This window comes from Epinephelus moara, chromosome 12 (assembly GCF_006386435.1).
Source record: "Epinephelus moara isolate mb chromosome 12, YSFRI_EMoa_1.0, whole genome shotgun sequence".
NCBI classification, from domain to species: Eukaryota; Metazoa; Chordata; class Actinopteri; order Perciformes; family Serranidae; genus Epinephelus; species Epinephelus moara.
Window position 1 is genome coordinate 31,018,491 of NC_065517.1, and position 17,269 is coordinate 31,035,759.

Genomic DNA, 17,269 nt, shown 5'->3' on the forward strand with positions numbered 1-17,269 from the left:
GGGTGTGTCCTTTTAAAAAATGCAAGAGGCGTTGCTTTGTTGCCGGCCGTTTTCTCCGGTGTGTTAAGCACACTTTAGAAAGGAGTGTCCCCAGACTATCAGAAGGCGGAGATCTCTGATTGTCTGGTGGCGAGACTAACAGCCCAGTGATGGTGAGTCGTGTTTTGCCTCCAGATAACAAACTGACGTCATTGTGACGTACAGCAGAAGGGACCTGCTTTCTCTGGAGCTGTACCCACTGATCATTTAGCAAAACCTTCCCCTCCTCAGCTCTGGGTGGTGATATATGTCCCTGCATGAGTGGTTGAAGGTGTGCAGCCAGTGGCCTCCATCCAGAGCCAAATTCTGCAGATAACAATAGCTTGTAAAAGTCCTATCTGTGCAGATTAATTGGCCAAACCACGAAATTGGTCGACCTCCAATAAAAAAAAAAAGGGGTACATCTAGCATTAGCTGTCTTGAAGTTATATTATAAACTACTTTTAGTGCCCACACACAGAGATACTGCAGCAGTTAAATAACTGTACTGAATATCTTCAGTTAGAATAAAAATTTCACTCCCCTGTAGAACACTAATGTAGGAGGAGCACAGAAACAATCACCAAGGATATGTATGTTGATTGTTCAGCAAAAATTACATTCAATTTCAGTTTTACTTTACATGACACCTGATTTCCATATTGTACATTTGTGCACACTACACACTGAGAAGCTATGACTATAGTACATCTCATAAATCACTCTGAGGGGTGGATTCACAAAAGGATAGCTTTTGCTGGCTTTAAACCTGCACAAATAAAACAAAGAAAAAACCCATGTAATTCTCATGCACCCACAAAGGATAAAATGCACCCCTAACTATACTGCTGAGCAAATATCGTCTCTGTGCTTCTGTGCTATTTGCATGTATTTAAATGAAGTAATATGCATACATTTGGTGCAAAACTGCTGTGCAAAGAGTCTCATTGCAGAAAAGGTCACAACGATAGGGGCTAATGGCTACACACAGCTAACTTTTTAGTGTCTTCGGAAAGTTGGTGGTACCTGAATTCATTTAAAAATGGCTGTCTGTCTTTTAAACATTTTCCTGGTTAGCCTCTCCTTACAATGCGCCAAGCGGTCAGGGCCTGCAGCTCGCAGTCTGAAAATTTAGTTTTTCTTTTTCTTCCTGCCATTTTCAGTTAAGTGCTCCCCCTCTGTAGACATGTTTAAATCGAAGCTGAAGACCCACATGTTTTCTAAGGCCTTTGATTATCCTTAAGGTTTCTGATTTGATTGTTCTGTCGGCTGGTTCTTGGTGCAAAGGCAACATTCATGATTTGCCACATGGATAATTAAAATTGGATGCACAACTAGAATTTTGTCATAATTAGTATATGAATTCTTGAGTTGTGACCAAAAACATTCTTTGTGATACCACAGTGACATTGACCTTTGACCTTCTACCACCAAATTCTAATCAGTTCATTGTTGAGTCCAAGTGAAAGATTGTGTGTTTAAATAAACTCCCTTAAGGTGTTCTTGAGATAGGTTCATGAAAATGCAACAGACAGGGTCAGAGTGGCGCTGACCTTCAACCATCAAGTTCAAATCAGTTCATTGTTGAGTCCAAGTGAAAGATTGTGCCAAATTCAAGAAAAAGCTTACTATTTATTATATATTAAAAGATAAAAGAATGTGTGCATATGCAACCGTAAGAATGATGCAATGGACGAATGTGTGTTGGTGCCACTGTAACACTTATATGCTGCTAAATGGATTGCTCCAACAAAGTTTCATTGTATAACATACAATGACAATAAAGGATCTATCTATCAAATCTCTCAAGGCCTTCTTGAGCTATAGCGCTCATGAGAATGAGACAGACGCAAGGTCACAGTGACCTTGACCTTAGACTTCCAAAATCTAATGTCAAAGTGGATGTTTTGTGTTTGACAAAATTCATTCAAGGTGTTCTTAAGAAAGGTTCATGAGAATGTGATGGATGGGGGTCACAGTGACCTTGACCTTTGACCGTCAAATTGTAATCAGTTCATCGTTTCCAAGTGAAGGTTTGTGCCAAATTTCAAGCAATTCCCTCAAGGTGTTCTTGAGATATTGCATTTTCAAGAATGGGATGGACAACCTGAAAACTCGATGCCATCAGCCATGGCCATCACTGGCATGAAGGCTAAAGAAAAAAAAGCAGATTTCACCCATCTGCAAACCTATATGGGCGTGTTCACGCTGTAATATCATTAATGCTAGGGCTGCCCCCAACCAAGAATTTTCCTAGAAGACCAATAGTCGTAATTTGGGGCCATTAGTCGACTAGTTGCTCGTATATTTACGATATTAATTCAATTATTAAAATTATATATTTTGAAATGGACAACGAAATCTTGCAGACTAATGACCTTCTGGTCGACTCGGTAAACTATTAGGGGGCAGCCCTAATTAACACAATATCTTCTGTGAATCAGACCTTGAGATCGTGGTTGCAAGTGAAGCACAATCCATTCTTTGTGAATTTGGCCGTCGGAGAGCAGTAGGGTGGATGTTGGATTTACAGGAAGTTGTATTTCTGTGTGTGTGTGTGTGTGTGTGTGTTTTAGTGCCTTAATCCTACCAGTGCTTCCCTCAGCTTTTCTCATGGACCATGGACAGAGCAGGAATAGGTGATGAGCTTACAATGCGGAAGCCACAGGAAACATTAATTCGTAATCTAACAGAAGTATTGGGCTGGAACCTCTCCTGACTGACAATATTGCACCGAAAAGTGATTTTGTTCTGCAGGTCTGAGATTAGATAGGATGGGTGGTGTATAAAACTTGAATTCGAGATATTTTTTCGTGCGTCGATACGTCTGTTTGAAATGTATTGCCTGCTGTGTGTGCGTGAATGTGAAGGAGAGGGAGCGGCCGATGGTGAGAGATATAGAGGGGAAGAGATGCTGCACTGGTGCGTGGCAGGCGGGTTATTACAATAATGAGGATGGATGTGTTTATCATGAGTTGTGTATCCCATTCCAATCCTTGGCTCCTTCTCGTCGTCCCTCCATACCTCTTTCCCTCTCTGGCTCACTTGAGTAGCTCCGTCTGCGTCCTAAATCTGGCGGACCGGGACCTCATCTCGACGTTCCAGCCTCGTTGTTACAGCTTGTCTCAAGAGGAAGGTGTGTTTGCGCGTATGTGTGTGTGTATATGTCACCCTCCTCCGCCTCCACCACCTGAAGTCACCCCTCCACCTTTGTGGCTAAGGCCAGGTGTAGCTATGGGGGGGGGTAATGGGGTGTGGAATTTGGGCAGGAGAAAAAGAGCCAGTCCACGACTCAGCGCTTTCTCTGACAGGGCCCCTAGCGATAACCCTCCATCGCCCCTCCCGTCCCCGTTCTCAGACTTTCCTCTATTTTCCTGTTGTTTTTGGCCTCCCCTGTCTAAGAGGCAGAGGCGAGAGAAATCCAATTTTCAGGGCACCTTCTTTCACGCATCCTTGTGCACATCCATCCGTCGGTCTGTCCACTCTTGAGTCCCAGACCACTAGATTCCTTACCACAGGTCATTGCATCCGTAGAGGATTAGGACATCTGAGTGACAATAACAGAGCCAGAAAGTTGTTAAAAGGTGCCAGACTTTCATGCTGAGTACACTGAAACTTTCTCTTCTGGGGAGAGAGAGTGAAAAGAAGAAATGTAAAACCCGTAATCTGAAAAGTTTCACATGTTCTGAAATACGGTTTTTGACAAAAGTATCACTCCTCAAAATTAGCTTTCATTTCGTGAGATCAAAAGAGTCAATCCACCTGGCATCTGACTCAGAGAAACTCTAACTTGGCTGTGCCTCGCAGATTTAATGAAGGCTTGGTTGTTTTGAAAAGGGCTGTTGAACTAAATTGAATACAGCACGGTTGGACCGGCCGACTGCTTTGCAAAAGAAGGAAGAGGAAAGGAGAGGAATATTCAGATCCACAAAGACATATGCTGTCCGACTAAAATAGAAGGAGTCTCTGTATGTGTGTCCTTGGATTTTCTCGATCAACTTCATACTTGGTTGGTGTATAACTGAGGACTCAAGGAAGTACAGTGCAAACTCTTGGCGTGTTACAATCCATCAATCTGAAGGTAACGTTATTCACTCAGGAATAAATCAGCAGCATGGAAATCATTTGGATTTCGGAAAAAATACAGCTCAACTGACAAAGAATGGTGTATGTGAACAATGCTGTTACGAGTTACAACACAACATAACAGTACCTGCCTTGTCGGGCATCTCACTTGCTGTAGCAACATTAGCTGCTCTGTTTCAGCAATGTTCAGCTGAAAAAACGTGCATGCAGACAGAACTGTTCTGTTGGGAGATGCAGCGACTTAAACCACCGATGAGTAAGTAAAACAATAACAACGGCATCACTCTGGCGTTTAAGCGCACCTGCAGCACGTCTACATTGAAAACAATGAATTTGAGGGCGCAAAAAACACGGCATATGTACGGCCCCATATCGTGGGAGACTTTGATATATCAGAAAATATTGTATCATTGTACAGAGAATCAATATGATATCATATTATGATGAAAATGGTGATTTACACCTCTAATACTTGTAAGTGGTGGGTTATGTACACACTGTGTAGTGTATTGAGAAGGGTACCATATTAACTGTTTCACCACCGCACTGCATGCTGGGTACAGCCTGCTCTCTGTACAGTCGAGCCCTCAGGAAAGGAGCTGGCCTTTAAAGCCAATTTAAAAAAGCAGCCAAACTGTGGAATTACAACTTCTGGATCCATCACCTGACGCCATGGGGCCCGAAAAGACTCATAGACTCACATTGTGAAGGAGATGTCTGTAATTCAGTGGGTAATTTTTTTGAGGTACATCATCTTCTTTCCATTGGCAAAGCTTTTCCATTGGCACTTTTGACCACGCCAAGTCAAACCATGCGGCGCAAATTTGCATTTCCTTTGTCACTTTAAACTTGCCAAATTGTGCCAAGCTGCGCCCGAGACGGACCACCTCTGGAGTCGGGCCAAAAGCATGCTGACTGACTCCAAGCAGGTCACATAACGTCTTGCTAACCACAGCCATCCCCTGATGATCCCTCTTCTCTTGCAAAACTCAACTCATGTCTGTCTGCAGACCACAGAGAAAGGTATTTTTAAAAGTCTCTGTGTTCAGCTCTCACTACTTTTGTAGCTTCTAACTGAATCTCTGTGGTTTGGAGTTTAGTCCTTTTCTTTTATGGTTTTATATTTGCTTTTCTTAAGAGTAGAAGTTACTGCTGATGAAAACTCAACATTTCCTAATATTTCTGCTTCACAATAAAAGCTTTTACATCGCAAAAATAAAGGGGACTTTAACTGTGAAGAATTTAAAGGAAATTAAACAGTTACCAGCTTTTCTTCGACAAAAACAACTCTATTAATACTGCAGAGAGGAAGAGTGAGATGTTGATGAAGAGCTGCAGACAACAGGCTCTTACTGCTACACTACAAACAGCTCACCTCCAACAGGTGATTGAAAAACACTTGCAGCCAAAAGCAGGAGACTTCAAGCATGTACCAGCCTGCTGCCTTTAAACTTTACGGACTTAAGACAAGCCATCTTCAGTTTAAGACACACCCTTTACACCAACCCTGTTGTAATGGAAAAGCGCTGGGCTGACATGCCGTGTTAAACTGAGTCAGGACGAGCCAGCATGTGTATGAAAACACTCTATTACAGAGCCCTTATTTACATCATTATGTCCTAGAAGTTGAAAAATTCACTGATTGCCAAATCCTGGGTTATATTCCGACTGTCATTCATGTGAGCAAATCCAAGACCGAGCGGTTGGGAGGCAGGGTGAAAGGAAATGGTAATGTGCTTGCTCTATTAGCCAACGATACGGGAGATCGAAGTAACATTATACCTGGAAGTCGAACTTTTTTTGCTTCATGCCTCACTGAGTTCTATAAAATAGTGTTATAATAAAGTTGAATAAATTGTATTCTGATTAAGTTTAAAAATAGTGTTTTCATTAAGTTATAAAAAAAAAAGTTTTTTAATAACGTTAGTAAAGTTAAATAAAAGTGTTATAATAAAATGAAGTCATTTTATAATAAATTTAAATAAAACAGTATTTTAATAACATTAAAGTACTGTTTGATAGAGTTCAATAAAAAGGTTTTATTAAAGTTAAAGTTCAGTGTTCAAAGTGTTATAATAAAGTTGAATAAAATAGTGTTTTAATGAAGTTCAATAAAATAGTGTTTTAGTAACATTAAAGTAGTGTTAGTAAAGTTAAATAAAATAGTAACATTAAAGTAGTGTTAGTAAAGTTAAATAAAATAGTGTTTGAATAACATTAAAGTAGTGTTAGTAAAGTTAAATAAAATAGTGTTTGAATAACATTATGAATAACATTAAAGTAGTGTTAGTAAAGTTAAATAAAATAGTGTTTGAATAACATTAAAGTAGTGCTAGTAAAGTTAAATAAAATAGTGTTAAAAATAAAGTTAATTGAAGTACTGTTTTAATAACGTTCAATAAAATAGTTTTAATTAAGTTAAATAATGGCGTGTTTTAATAAAGTTAAATAAAATTGTGTTATAATAAAATTAAATGAAGTTCTGTAATAATAAAGTTAAATAAAGTGTTGTAATAAAGTAAATAAATAAAGTGTTAATTGTTATAATAAAATAAATCAAACCAGAACCACTGGTGCTTTTATTCTGAAGTGCCCCGCTCATCTCAGGCCAACAGTGTTGGTGTTTTTGATGTAAATTTGAGGCTCAACTGTTAACAGTTACCAGAAGGTTTAACTGTCACAGCGGTGCTGGTTAATGTGAGAACGTCTTTACTGCGAGTGGAAAACAAACTAACAGCTCTCCAGGTCATATATTAATAATAATTGAAAGTCACACTGGTGCTCCATGGTCGCAAAACGTGACCAAATAGTTGCAGTCTGGAGCCCTGCAGATACAAAAACACGTACCTGATGTCCAGATGTCCAGGAGAGACTGGTCCTGATAGGTGGAGGACTGCGTGTGACATACAGTATCATGTTGCTGCGTCATTTTTTTCTTTTCATGTCTGTGAAAGGGAGAAATGTCAAAGTGAGTCTCATGCCTGTGGCTTGAAAAAATGATCTGACACTTTATACTTCATATACATGATATAGTAATTTTATACAGCCCACATGGAACAAGCTGCGATACATCGAGTATGATCAATATACTGCCTCCAGCATTGCTAGGGGACACTGCTATGTCATGGCAGGGGTATCGCTCAGTACCCAAGGTAGCGCAGTGCCAAGAGCGAATTTGTTTGGATGAGCGGTTCTCGAGAAAGCTGCATGCAGCAATACTGGAGGCCAAACAATCTGCCCACTCCAAAGGGGCACTTTCTGAACAGGCGCTGCACTGGTGACTTCAAAGTTCCTAATTAAATCTGGAAATCTGGCTGAATAGAGTGACACTAAATCAAAGTGATCATCAGGTCAACAGATCAATACTGTGCAAATCCTCCTTGCAAACGCCCTGTCACTCACATTCTCCCCGTCTATCTCACACACACACACACACCCACACACTCCCACACACTCACACACACAAGGACTTCTTAATCTCTTTTTCACAAACTTCTGTCTCCCTCACGTTCACTCTATCTTTACCCCTCTCTTAGCGGATCAATCCAGTCAGCTTCACTGGTTCGAAAATAAACATTTGCTTAATGGAACACAAATAAAAGGGAAAGGCATGCTTTCTAATGAGTAATTGATCCTCCATTTGTCCCTTCTGTCTTTGACCTTCTTGTCTTGCTCTTGTACTCACATGGCATCCAAAGCTGTGTGCTGCATTGTTGCTCCCACTGAACCTCTGACACCTCACGCTCAGAGTGACTGAGGCCTCCCGGTGTCACAGAGAGTTCATGGTGAAATTATTCTCATCTCAACTCCCTCTGCCTTTTCTTTTTATAACTTTTCTTTTTTCATGACTCAACATGATCGTTATCAGTTGTGTGGGTGTTATTGGAGGGAGTGTATGTGTGTTTTTCTGTGTTATTTTCCCAGAAATGGCCTCCTCGTTCCTGGAAATGAGCGCGACCAACCAAAGCAGGCACTCGAGTGCTAATCAGCTCCTGTGTGATTGGCTTTGGGTAATCGTTACAGAAAATTGCTGTGCTTTTTTTGATGAGTCAAGAACTGACATGCCCTTGAATGAGTCGCTTTAGATATGAGCGCGAGTGGTTTGTGTTTGTGCGTGCTGCAAAAAAATACCCATTTTAACACAGTTTTTTAGACTTCTTTGCAGTCCTTAAATTATACTTCTGGAACAAGTGGATAATCTCCCAATGAGATGAGCTGTTGCTACTCATCTCAACACGCTTACTTTGAGAGTTTTCTCATGACTTTAAAGTGGGAATATATTGCAATCAAGATGATGCTTATACATATTTAAAGTTGATATCACTTCAGAATATCTTTTAAAAAAGGTTTTTGAACTTTCTCATATAATTTTCAAGTTTAAGTAACTTTTGAATAACTGCTTTTTCCCAGTGTGTATGTTTAAAAGTGTGAAAGACTACTATCTCACACCCAGTGCAAAGCAGCGCATAGTTCAGTCAACTGTCATTGCTACTTTTAGAACAGCGCAATTGCAGTACCCACATTGTGTACGTAGCAAATGTACTTCAGTCAGGAATACTTCAGTCAAAGAAAACTCTATTTCCATTTGCAGTATTATATTTGGTGGCATGGCTCTGTTCTGGGGCCTCTCTGCCTTTCCTCGGGCCTACGCAGAAAGCTAAAGTTCAATGTCAAAGACAGGCCGGAAAACAGGTTAGTAAGCAGTAGACAGCAGCAGGGAAGAAAGTGAAAATGTTACAATGGTTACTTCTTTTAATTTATCTCTTACTTATTCAGTCTCTCTTTTAAACTGGGTGCAGACTAAATTGAGGCGATGTTCAAGTGCTGCTTGAGCGAAGATGGATGGTATTTGTGCTGGCGTGTCATTGTATCTGGTTTGTATAGGGGCTAAAATTAGCGCATTCAGGTGTTGTATTTCAATCACTGCCGATTGGAGGCAAAGCTGGAGCCAGAACCGATAAATATCCATGACTACTACAGAGTCATTTGATTTGGGTGTAAATGCTGATTGTAACCTTTCCTGCTACGTTAAAAAGCTAGATAATGGCGGATGTTAATTTTTTTTTCTGCAGTGGGAAAGGGACTTTACATCCCAACGAGATTATGCACCATTTAACTAGCAAAATTGGAGTTACACACGCCCTAAATGCACTTTAGACCCGTGCTAGCAGCTCTTTAAGGCTGTTGTTAGTCAGAGAGGTACATTGGGCTAAATGCTAACCTGCTCAAAATGACAATGCTAACATGCTAATCAAATCATTAGCTGTGTCTTAGTTCAGGGGCTGCAGCCTTCGGCCACGTCCTTTGAAGACCGCATCAGCTAAACCGAACGGTCTGCAAAGCATTTCCTGGTTGCATCATCACTTGTTCTCGCCCCAACCCGTTAGCATTACTGTTACACAGCAACTAGCTGCGTCTGACAAAAGAGGGAGTTAGCTAGTAAGTTAGTTAGCCCTAAATCATGGACCCAGAGATTGTTATAATATATGTATATTTTTTATTTAATACTTGAGGAGATGATTCACTGCCGGAGACACCGCCATTTGATATATTTCAGGCTGATGGACCGTTTTCAGGTAAACTTATTAAATTATGATTGTTTAAGCTGTGTGCTTATAGCTAATAGCAACGTTACAACATTTAACCGTTAGCTAGTAAACAACTGTTAGTTAACTTAACTTAATAAATAATCATCATCAGCGTGTAATGCATCTTGGGATAGGCTGGGCCACGAAGGATTCATCCGTTGCATCCTCCAAATTCTGGGAAAGAAGGCTGCATTTCTCGGCCGCATTTGAAAGAGCTTTCAAAATGAGACAGCCTTGGTAGCACCGATGTGACGCAATCGGTCTTCAAATGCGGCCTAGGAAGGCTGCAGCCCCTGAATTGAGACACAGCTAATATCATCCTCTTAGTTTAGCATATTGCATGCTAACATTTGCTAATTCGCACTGAACACACCTGAGGCTGTACTTCCATTAGTTTTTGGTACATAGTTCTAAAGTTTAGACAAACTGAGCCATTTTGAGCTGATGATGGCACTGGATGAAAAGTCAAGGGATCACCGCAGATATTATAATTCACCCTGAGGGGGACATAATTGACTGTACCAAATCTGTGCCAATACATCTAATGGAGATGAAGAAAAAGAAAAAGTTAGACTAATATTTCTAGTCTAGCTCTTTATTAAGCCCTGTATCTCACTGGAGTCAACAAAACCAGTTTACGGCTGCTTCATATGACTAGACAGCCGGTGCACAGGAACTGGTGGGTTTAAGAAACCTCTACAATCCCTACAAAAAGTCCCCACTCTGTGAGAAGTTAAGTTGAATCTCTAAAAGTATATACCTTATATATTGGTGAGCCTGCTGTGCTGCCGTTAACAAGTGCTGCCTTTCAGAGTCTTTTCCTGTCATGGCATGATGCACCATGTAATCTTCCCCTCGGACTGTTCGAGTTATTGTGATATTTGAGTGTCATGGCTGACAGAGAAGGTTGGCCTCCTCGGGGCCATGACAACTGATGTAAGATAAATCAGCTGCAAGTCAGCTGTACACATGGGAGAGTCTGGTACATGCAGGATGCAGCTCCCTCAGCAGTAATGCTACCAGTCACTCATCATGCAAGGTTTGTTTAATGATTTCTGCTCTTTACTTCAAAGTTTTTTCATAGGAGAGAACATAAAGCTCCCTGGCAGCCTGACAAAAATGAAATAGATACTTGGATTAAGTTTGCGGATTATCTAAAATGTTTATGTCGCTCTCTGTATCTGTATGTCAGCACTTCACAGGACCTGTCTGCGCTGTGACAGCTGTCAGTTAACGGATTTTAGGTGCAATGAAGAGTGACAAGATCTGAGCAGGTGTAGGATTAATGCAGAGCAAAGCTGCCGACTTGAGACTTCAGCATGAGTCTGAAGTCACAAAATTGAGGTCTAGGCCTCAACTTTAGACCTGACTCTCTAATGACTTGAGTTCAAGTCATTCAACTCTTGGGTTTGATCTGATGAAGAACAGTAAAAGATAAATACAACAGCTACAAGCAGGCCCTGTGCAGCTGCACACTTTTTAGTTTCATCAATGTAAAAAAACACTAAACATTTTTAAGTTTAAGACACTTTCAGAACATTCAGAAATTTAAAGACTTGTTACCTGACTTTGATTTTCCTGAAAGGACCTGGACCTCACCCAAAAGACTTGAGCCTTGACCATGAAGATTTGAGACTAGGATTTTCACTTAAGGACTTGAGACAACCCCTGAATGTGAATGTGAGACTTCACTCAGACTTGCCCTATAGAACTTGAGACCTGAATGGAAAGATTTGATATAAGACTTGGACTTGACCTAAAGGACTTAAAGGTCGAGTGTGTAGGATTTGGTGACATCTAGCAGTGTGGCTGCAGAATACAATCAAACTTCTCCAATGTGCCATTCATGTAGAATAACTACTGTGACAGATGCAAAAATGTGAATGGCCCTCTCCAGAGCCAGTGTTTGGTTTGTCTGTTCTGGTCTACTGTATAAAACATGGCAGACTTAGTGTAAGAGGACCCGCTATGTATGTAAATATAAATGACTCGTTCTAAAACTAAACCTGAAAAACTTTAGATTTGACTTAGACTTGAATTAAAGGACATTAAAATTGACTTGCAAGGAATGAGAATTGACTTGGACTTTTCTCATACAACTGGAGATTTGACCTCAAAAACTTGAGACATGACTTAAAAGATTTGAGACTTGACTTTCAAGAAACAAGACTTGATTTGGACCTTCTCAAACAATTTGAGACTAGACCTGAAAGACTTGGGACTTGACTTGGACCTTCTCAAACAACTTGAGACTTGACCTGAAAGACTTGGGACTTGACTTGGACTTGAATTAAAGGACATTAAACTTAACTTGCACGACTTGAGACTTGATTTGGACCTTCTAAAACAATTTGAGACTAGACCTGAAAGACTTGGAACTTGACTTGGACCTTCTCAAACAACTTGAGACTTGACCTGAAAGACTTGGGGCTTGACTAGGACTTGAATTAAAGGACATTAAACTTAACTTGCGCGACTTGAGACTTGATTTGGACTTGTCTCAAACAACTTGAGACTTGACCTGAAAGACTTGAGACTTATCTTGCAAGACTTAAATGGAAGGACATTAAACTTGAGTTGCAAGGCTTGAGAGTTGATTTGGATTCGTCTTGAGACTTGACTTGCAAGACTTGAGACTTGACTGGACTTTGCATTAAAGGACTTGAGATGTTACCAGAAACACTTGAGACTTGACTTGGACTTGGATTAAAGGATCATTAAATGTGACTTGAAACTGGACTTTCAATACATGAGCCTTGATTTGGACGTCTCAAATAACTTGAGATTTGACTTCGAAAACTTGAGACTTGACTTAAAAGGTTTGAGACTTGACTTTCAATACATGACACTTGATTTGGACCTTCTCAAACAACTTGTGACTTGACTTGAAAAACTTGGGACTTAACTCTGTCTTGTATAAAGTACATTAAACTTGACTTGAGAGACTTAAGACTTGATTTAGACTTGTCTCATACAACTTGAGACTTAACCTGGAAGACTTAAAACTTGACTTGGCTGGAATTAAAGGCCATTAAACTTAACTTGCATGACTTGAGATTTGATTTGGGCATCTCAAACTACTTGAGACTTGACCTGGAAGACTTGAGACTTATCTTGCAAGACTTAAAGGGCATTAAACTTTAGTTGCAAGGCTTGAGATTTTATTTGGAAGCCTTGAGACTTGACTTGCAAGGACTTGAGACTTTGCTGGACTTTGCATTAAAGGACTTCAGACTTTACCATACACACTTGGGACTTGACTTGAACTTGAATTAAAGGACAGTAAACTTGACTTGAGACTGGACTTTCTAGACATGAGCCTTGATTTGGATGTCTCAAACAACTTGAGACTTGACCTGGAAGACTTTAGACTTATCTTGCAAGACTTAAATGACATTAAACTTGACCTGGAAGGCTTGAGATTTGACTTATACCTGTTTGGAATCAGACTTTATGTTAAAGCCACAGATAAAGTATAATAACACAGACATAAATATTCATATCTGTCTGTTTCACTGTTGAAGCTCCGATACAGACACTCTGTTGGTATTAACTACTAACTACCAGTGGAACTAATGGTAACAATTTCACAACTGTCACCTGGAAAGTGAGAATAAAGCCGCAGTGAGTCAGGGAGAGAAAAAAGATTTTATTCCAGGCTGAGTGAGGGCTAACAGAAAATTGTTTCTGAGCCGCTCTAATAGAATGAAGAATAGAGAAATATTGATCATACCGGTTGCTGAAAAATCTCCACTCTGCCATCCTCACGCTCTCATCTCACGCCTTTCTCTCCCATCTCTCCCCTCATCTTCATCCCTCTGTGTGTGTGTGTGTGTGTGTGTGTGTGTGTGAGTGTGGGGAGATTTTTCCATCTCCGACTGATAACAGTAACCATGTAGGGCGGGTATTGCTGGGAGAAGACGATTTCATTTCATTCTGGATCAGCCGCGGCAGCAGCGTGGTAAAAAAAAAAAAACATTCTTAAGGCCTGTGGTTGATGCCGCACTATTTTGTGAGGGAAATTGATTTATACATTTTTAACCAGACAGTGATGAAAAAACATTATGTATCAGATTTTGGAGGGCGAGGACGCCCGCTGATGCACCCCCTCATTACCCCGTCCCAGTGTGGCGTGCGTGCATGCGTGTGTGTGCGGTGGGTAATGGAGAGTAATAGCTCGCCCTGTGGAGAACTGCCCTAGCTGTCGCGGGATGATGACAGATGAAGCCTCGTGTCCCCTGATGATGATGATGACACTAATGCATTCACAGTCCGTTTCCCTCGCACTGATCTCTGCATGACGGAACCAAGGAGAGGGGAGGACGGGTACGGGAGGTGTGTGTGTGTGTGTGCTGCGATTGGAAACAGAGAGGGGAGGAAGAGCAAGGAGAGCGGGAGAGGTCAATAACAGCCAAACATTAGAATATTAATGCCCGCCTCTAGTCACGCTTTCTCCTCTTCTCTCCCTCCGTCTCTAACTTATCCATCTTCCTTTACATTTCACGGCTTAGCTTTCTCAGCCTAACTTCCTCTCTCTCGCACTTTTTCCTCAGTAGGGAGGGATTAGCGGTCATTAGCTGGGGACTCTCATATAATGAGGCTCATCTTCTCCCACATGAAGGACAGTTTAATAGAGAGTGAGAGTTGCGACGCCAGCCCAGGGGTGAGCACATTAACCCCGACTCGCATCCAACCTCATGGACACCCCAGAGGTGCGTGGACACTTGTACACATATGTGCACAAGCTCTTATGTTGCAGGGTAAATAATACACATGCCACCTCTGGAGGGCACGCTGATGGGAGTGCGTTCTTAAATGAAATTAGGGATGTACGACATTTTTAAAATTATGCGTTATTACGATAATTAAAATTATAGCCCATAAATGGCACCGATAATACGAAGCCAGACTGCTTTCATTGACATAACAAGGGCAGCATCTACACACCCACTGTGTCTGGTTTAGACCTAGCTTGAGAGCCGCCAATAGACCCTTAAAGGGCCGACATCACAATGATGCCATTTCGTTAGCTGGAGACAAAACAGGACTCTCCACCACAGGGCTGTAGGCTACGTAGGAGGCTTAAAATGTCGTCTTGTTGTGTTATTGGGAGCCAGAATAGAAGGAGTCATGGCTCAAAACTTAGATTTTATCAAATACCAGCCGCCACTGCCTATAATCAAAAACAAAGGCCTACAAATGCTAACTTTTAAGCACATTAGCTAACGTTAGCTTCGATAGCAAAACAAGCTGGAGAAGACCGTTCAGGTGTCGTCTTCCTTTGTAAGATTGGCACAGTAATCAACCACAAAGCTTCCTGTGACATCATCCATCCACTGAGTGAGAGCATACGGGTCGGCCAGTCTGGTCCTGTTGGTCAGTGTTTACTTATTCACGTAACACTTGTGGTCCCGGAGAGTGAGTGACCTGACATGGTGCGTTCGTAAATTCAGTCTGACACACTACACTTAAATGAGAGCCCTGTTGGTCGCAGAAATGGAGCGTTATATTTCTATATGAATTAACGAATGGTTAAGTTAATCACACATTCACTCCGCTCGGTGCTCTGCTGCTCCGTCTCCCCAAACAGAGTGCCCAGAGTGCGCTCTGCCACGCTGACAGTGTGTTCACACCGGGTGCGAGTAAAATATTCGCCTCGCTCTACTCGCGCGAGTTTGACCGCTGGAATATTTGTTTTTACTCGTGACATTAGTAAATCAGACAAGTATGCCGGCCGGAAAGCAAGCTACATCGGTTGTGCTAACTGGGGCTAATGCTAGTGCTAACTTTGTTGATAGAAACGTACAGCCGATAGTTGGAATCAATTTTCAAAACTTACCAGGCAGACCGACCTCCTCACTCACTTTCCTCCACGCCAGGTCTTTCTTGGTCGAAGCTTATAATTTGGGGACGTAACGTCATAAAGCTCAGGGTGGCCACAAACAGCTATTATTAGCTTGTCCTCCATTTTCGGAACAACACGGGGCAGTTGTTGACCATTGAGGTCCATCCAGATGTAGCAGAGAAGTGTGTGAAGGCTACCTGCGTTCTCCATAACCCAGACACCTGCAGTGAGGGCGAGCATCCCAGTCGCCGTCAGTGAAGTGGAGCCTGCATTGAATATTAGCACCAAAATAAATATCCATCTGTCTCCGGTGAGTTTTTTGCGTGTGAAATCAATAAATATTCACTGTATCCGGCAAGTCACATGTCGCCTGAATGAATGTTGTTTACTACAACGGCAGCAGCACGTCAGTGACGTCGGTGACGACAGGAAAATCTCAATGCTGATAGGCCGCCCCGACACAGCATCAAGCGAATATTTTGCTCAAGTTCAATATTTTGAATTTGCGTCATTTGCGTCGCGCCATTTGCGTCATTCGCACCGCCGGCACAAATTCGCGTCTCCTCGCGTCTTTACATTGACTGTGTATGTAATCTTATCGCGCGAAAAAAAAACCTTGCACCCGGTGTGAACACACTGTGAGAGTGTGTTGCTCTGGATAACCGAACGGTGCATTCAGACAGAGTTATGAATTTACGAATGGTCCAGTTTGTACCAGCGTATTTCTGAACACACCACTCACATCATCTTTATCCATTGTCTAAAACAAGCCAACAGAACTTGCTAGTTAGCGCTGGCTAATGTCTGTGGGGAATTGTTTTGCCTCCAGCCGAAGCCCCGGCCACCCAAAAATGTCATACTGTTTACGAACAGTAAAAGGGTCTATAAACACAGAGAAAAAAATAACAACAACTGCAGCACATTGTCACGAGGGCAAAATATGTCCCAGTGTGGGCGTCTTTCACAGTTCCAGAGGAAGACAACAGGAGGGTCCGATCTCCAACAGCCAAACAGGTTAGACACTAGCATCTACCGGCTACCATCCAACGGCTCGACTTTTTTGTTAAAGTTATTAATACTATCCCTACCAGTGACAAGATTTTCTATCATTTATGACAGAACGCTTCACTGCCATTAACGAGGTATTCCTGAAATCCGTGTTTTCACTGTTGTAAGTTAGGGGGCACTGTTACACATCTTGTGAAATCAAACACTGCTGTCGTATTTTGCCTCCAGCTAATAAAATGACATCATTGTGGCGTCAGCCCTAAAAGGGTCTTTAGTAATGTCAGTTTGATTTGGTTCAGTCAGAGCTATGGAATATTAAATCATCCATATCTTCTCACTACATCTCAGCCTTTCTTACCCTCAGGTGTACATGAAGTACAGGTTATGCACTTCTTTTCAAAACACAGAAACGTGAATTTATCGGTTATCGCTATCGGTTGAAAAAATCCATATTGGTGCATCCCTAAATGAAATGCATAAAATTGAGACACTATGTATCCGAGCATGATCCCATGTGTAAACACACATTAATACACATTTGCACTGATTCATTTACAGATTGGAAACAATTTGCATCAGATTCATATATTACAGAGGTTGTCACACACACACACACACACACACACGCACACATATACAGATCGACACACAAACACCCCTCAGTTGCGCGCCCTCCCACCTCCGACTATGAAATTTGTTTCTCGATATTTCCACCGCGTCTCCC

At 41.5% G+C, this 17,269-nt stretch overlaps 1 long non-coding RNA gene across 1 annotated transcript in view; it reads right to left on the reverse strand.

Moving 5' to 3' along the window:
* Positions 1–6,956: 6,956 nt before the first annotated feature.
* The window catches only part of LOC126398568 (uncharacterized), an 85,540-nt gene continuing 75,227 nt past the window's right edge, over positions 6,957–17,269 (reverse strand). The window contains exon 3 of the long non-coding RNA XR_007570786.1: positions 6,957–7,049. This is a non-coding gene — a long non-coding RNA (uncharacterized LOC126398568). The remainder of the gene's footprint in view (positions 7,050–17,269) is intronic.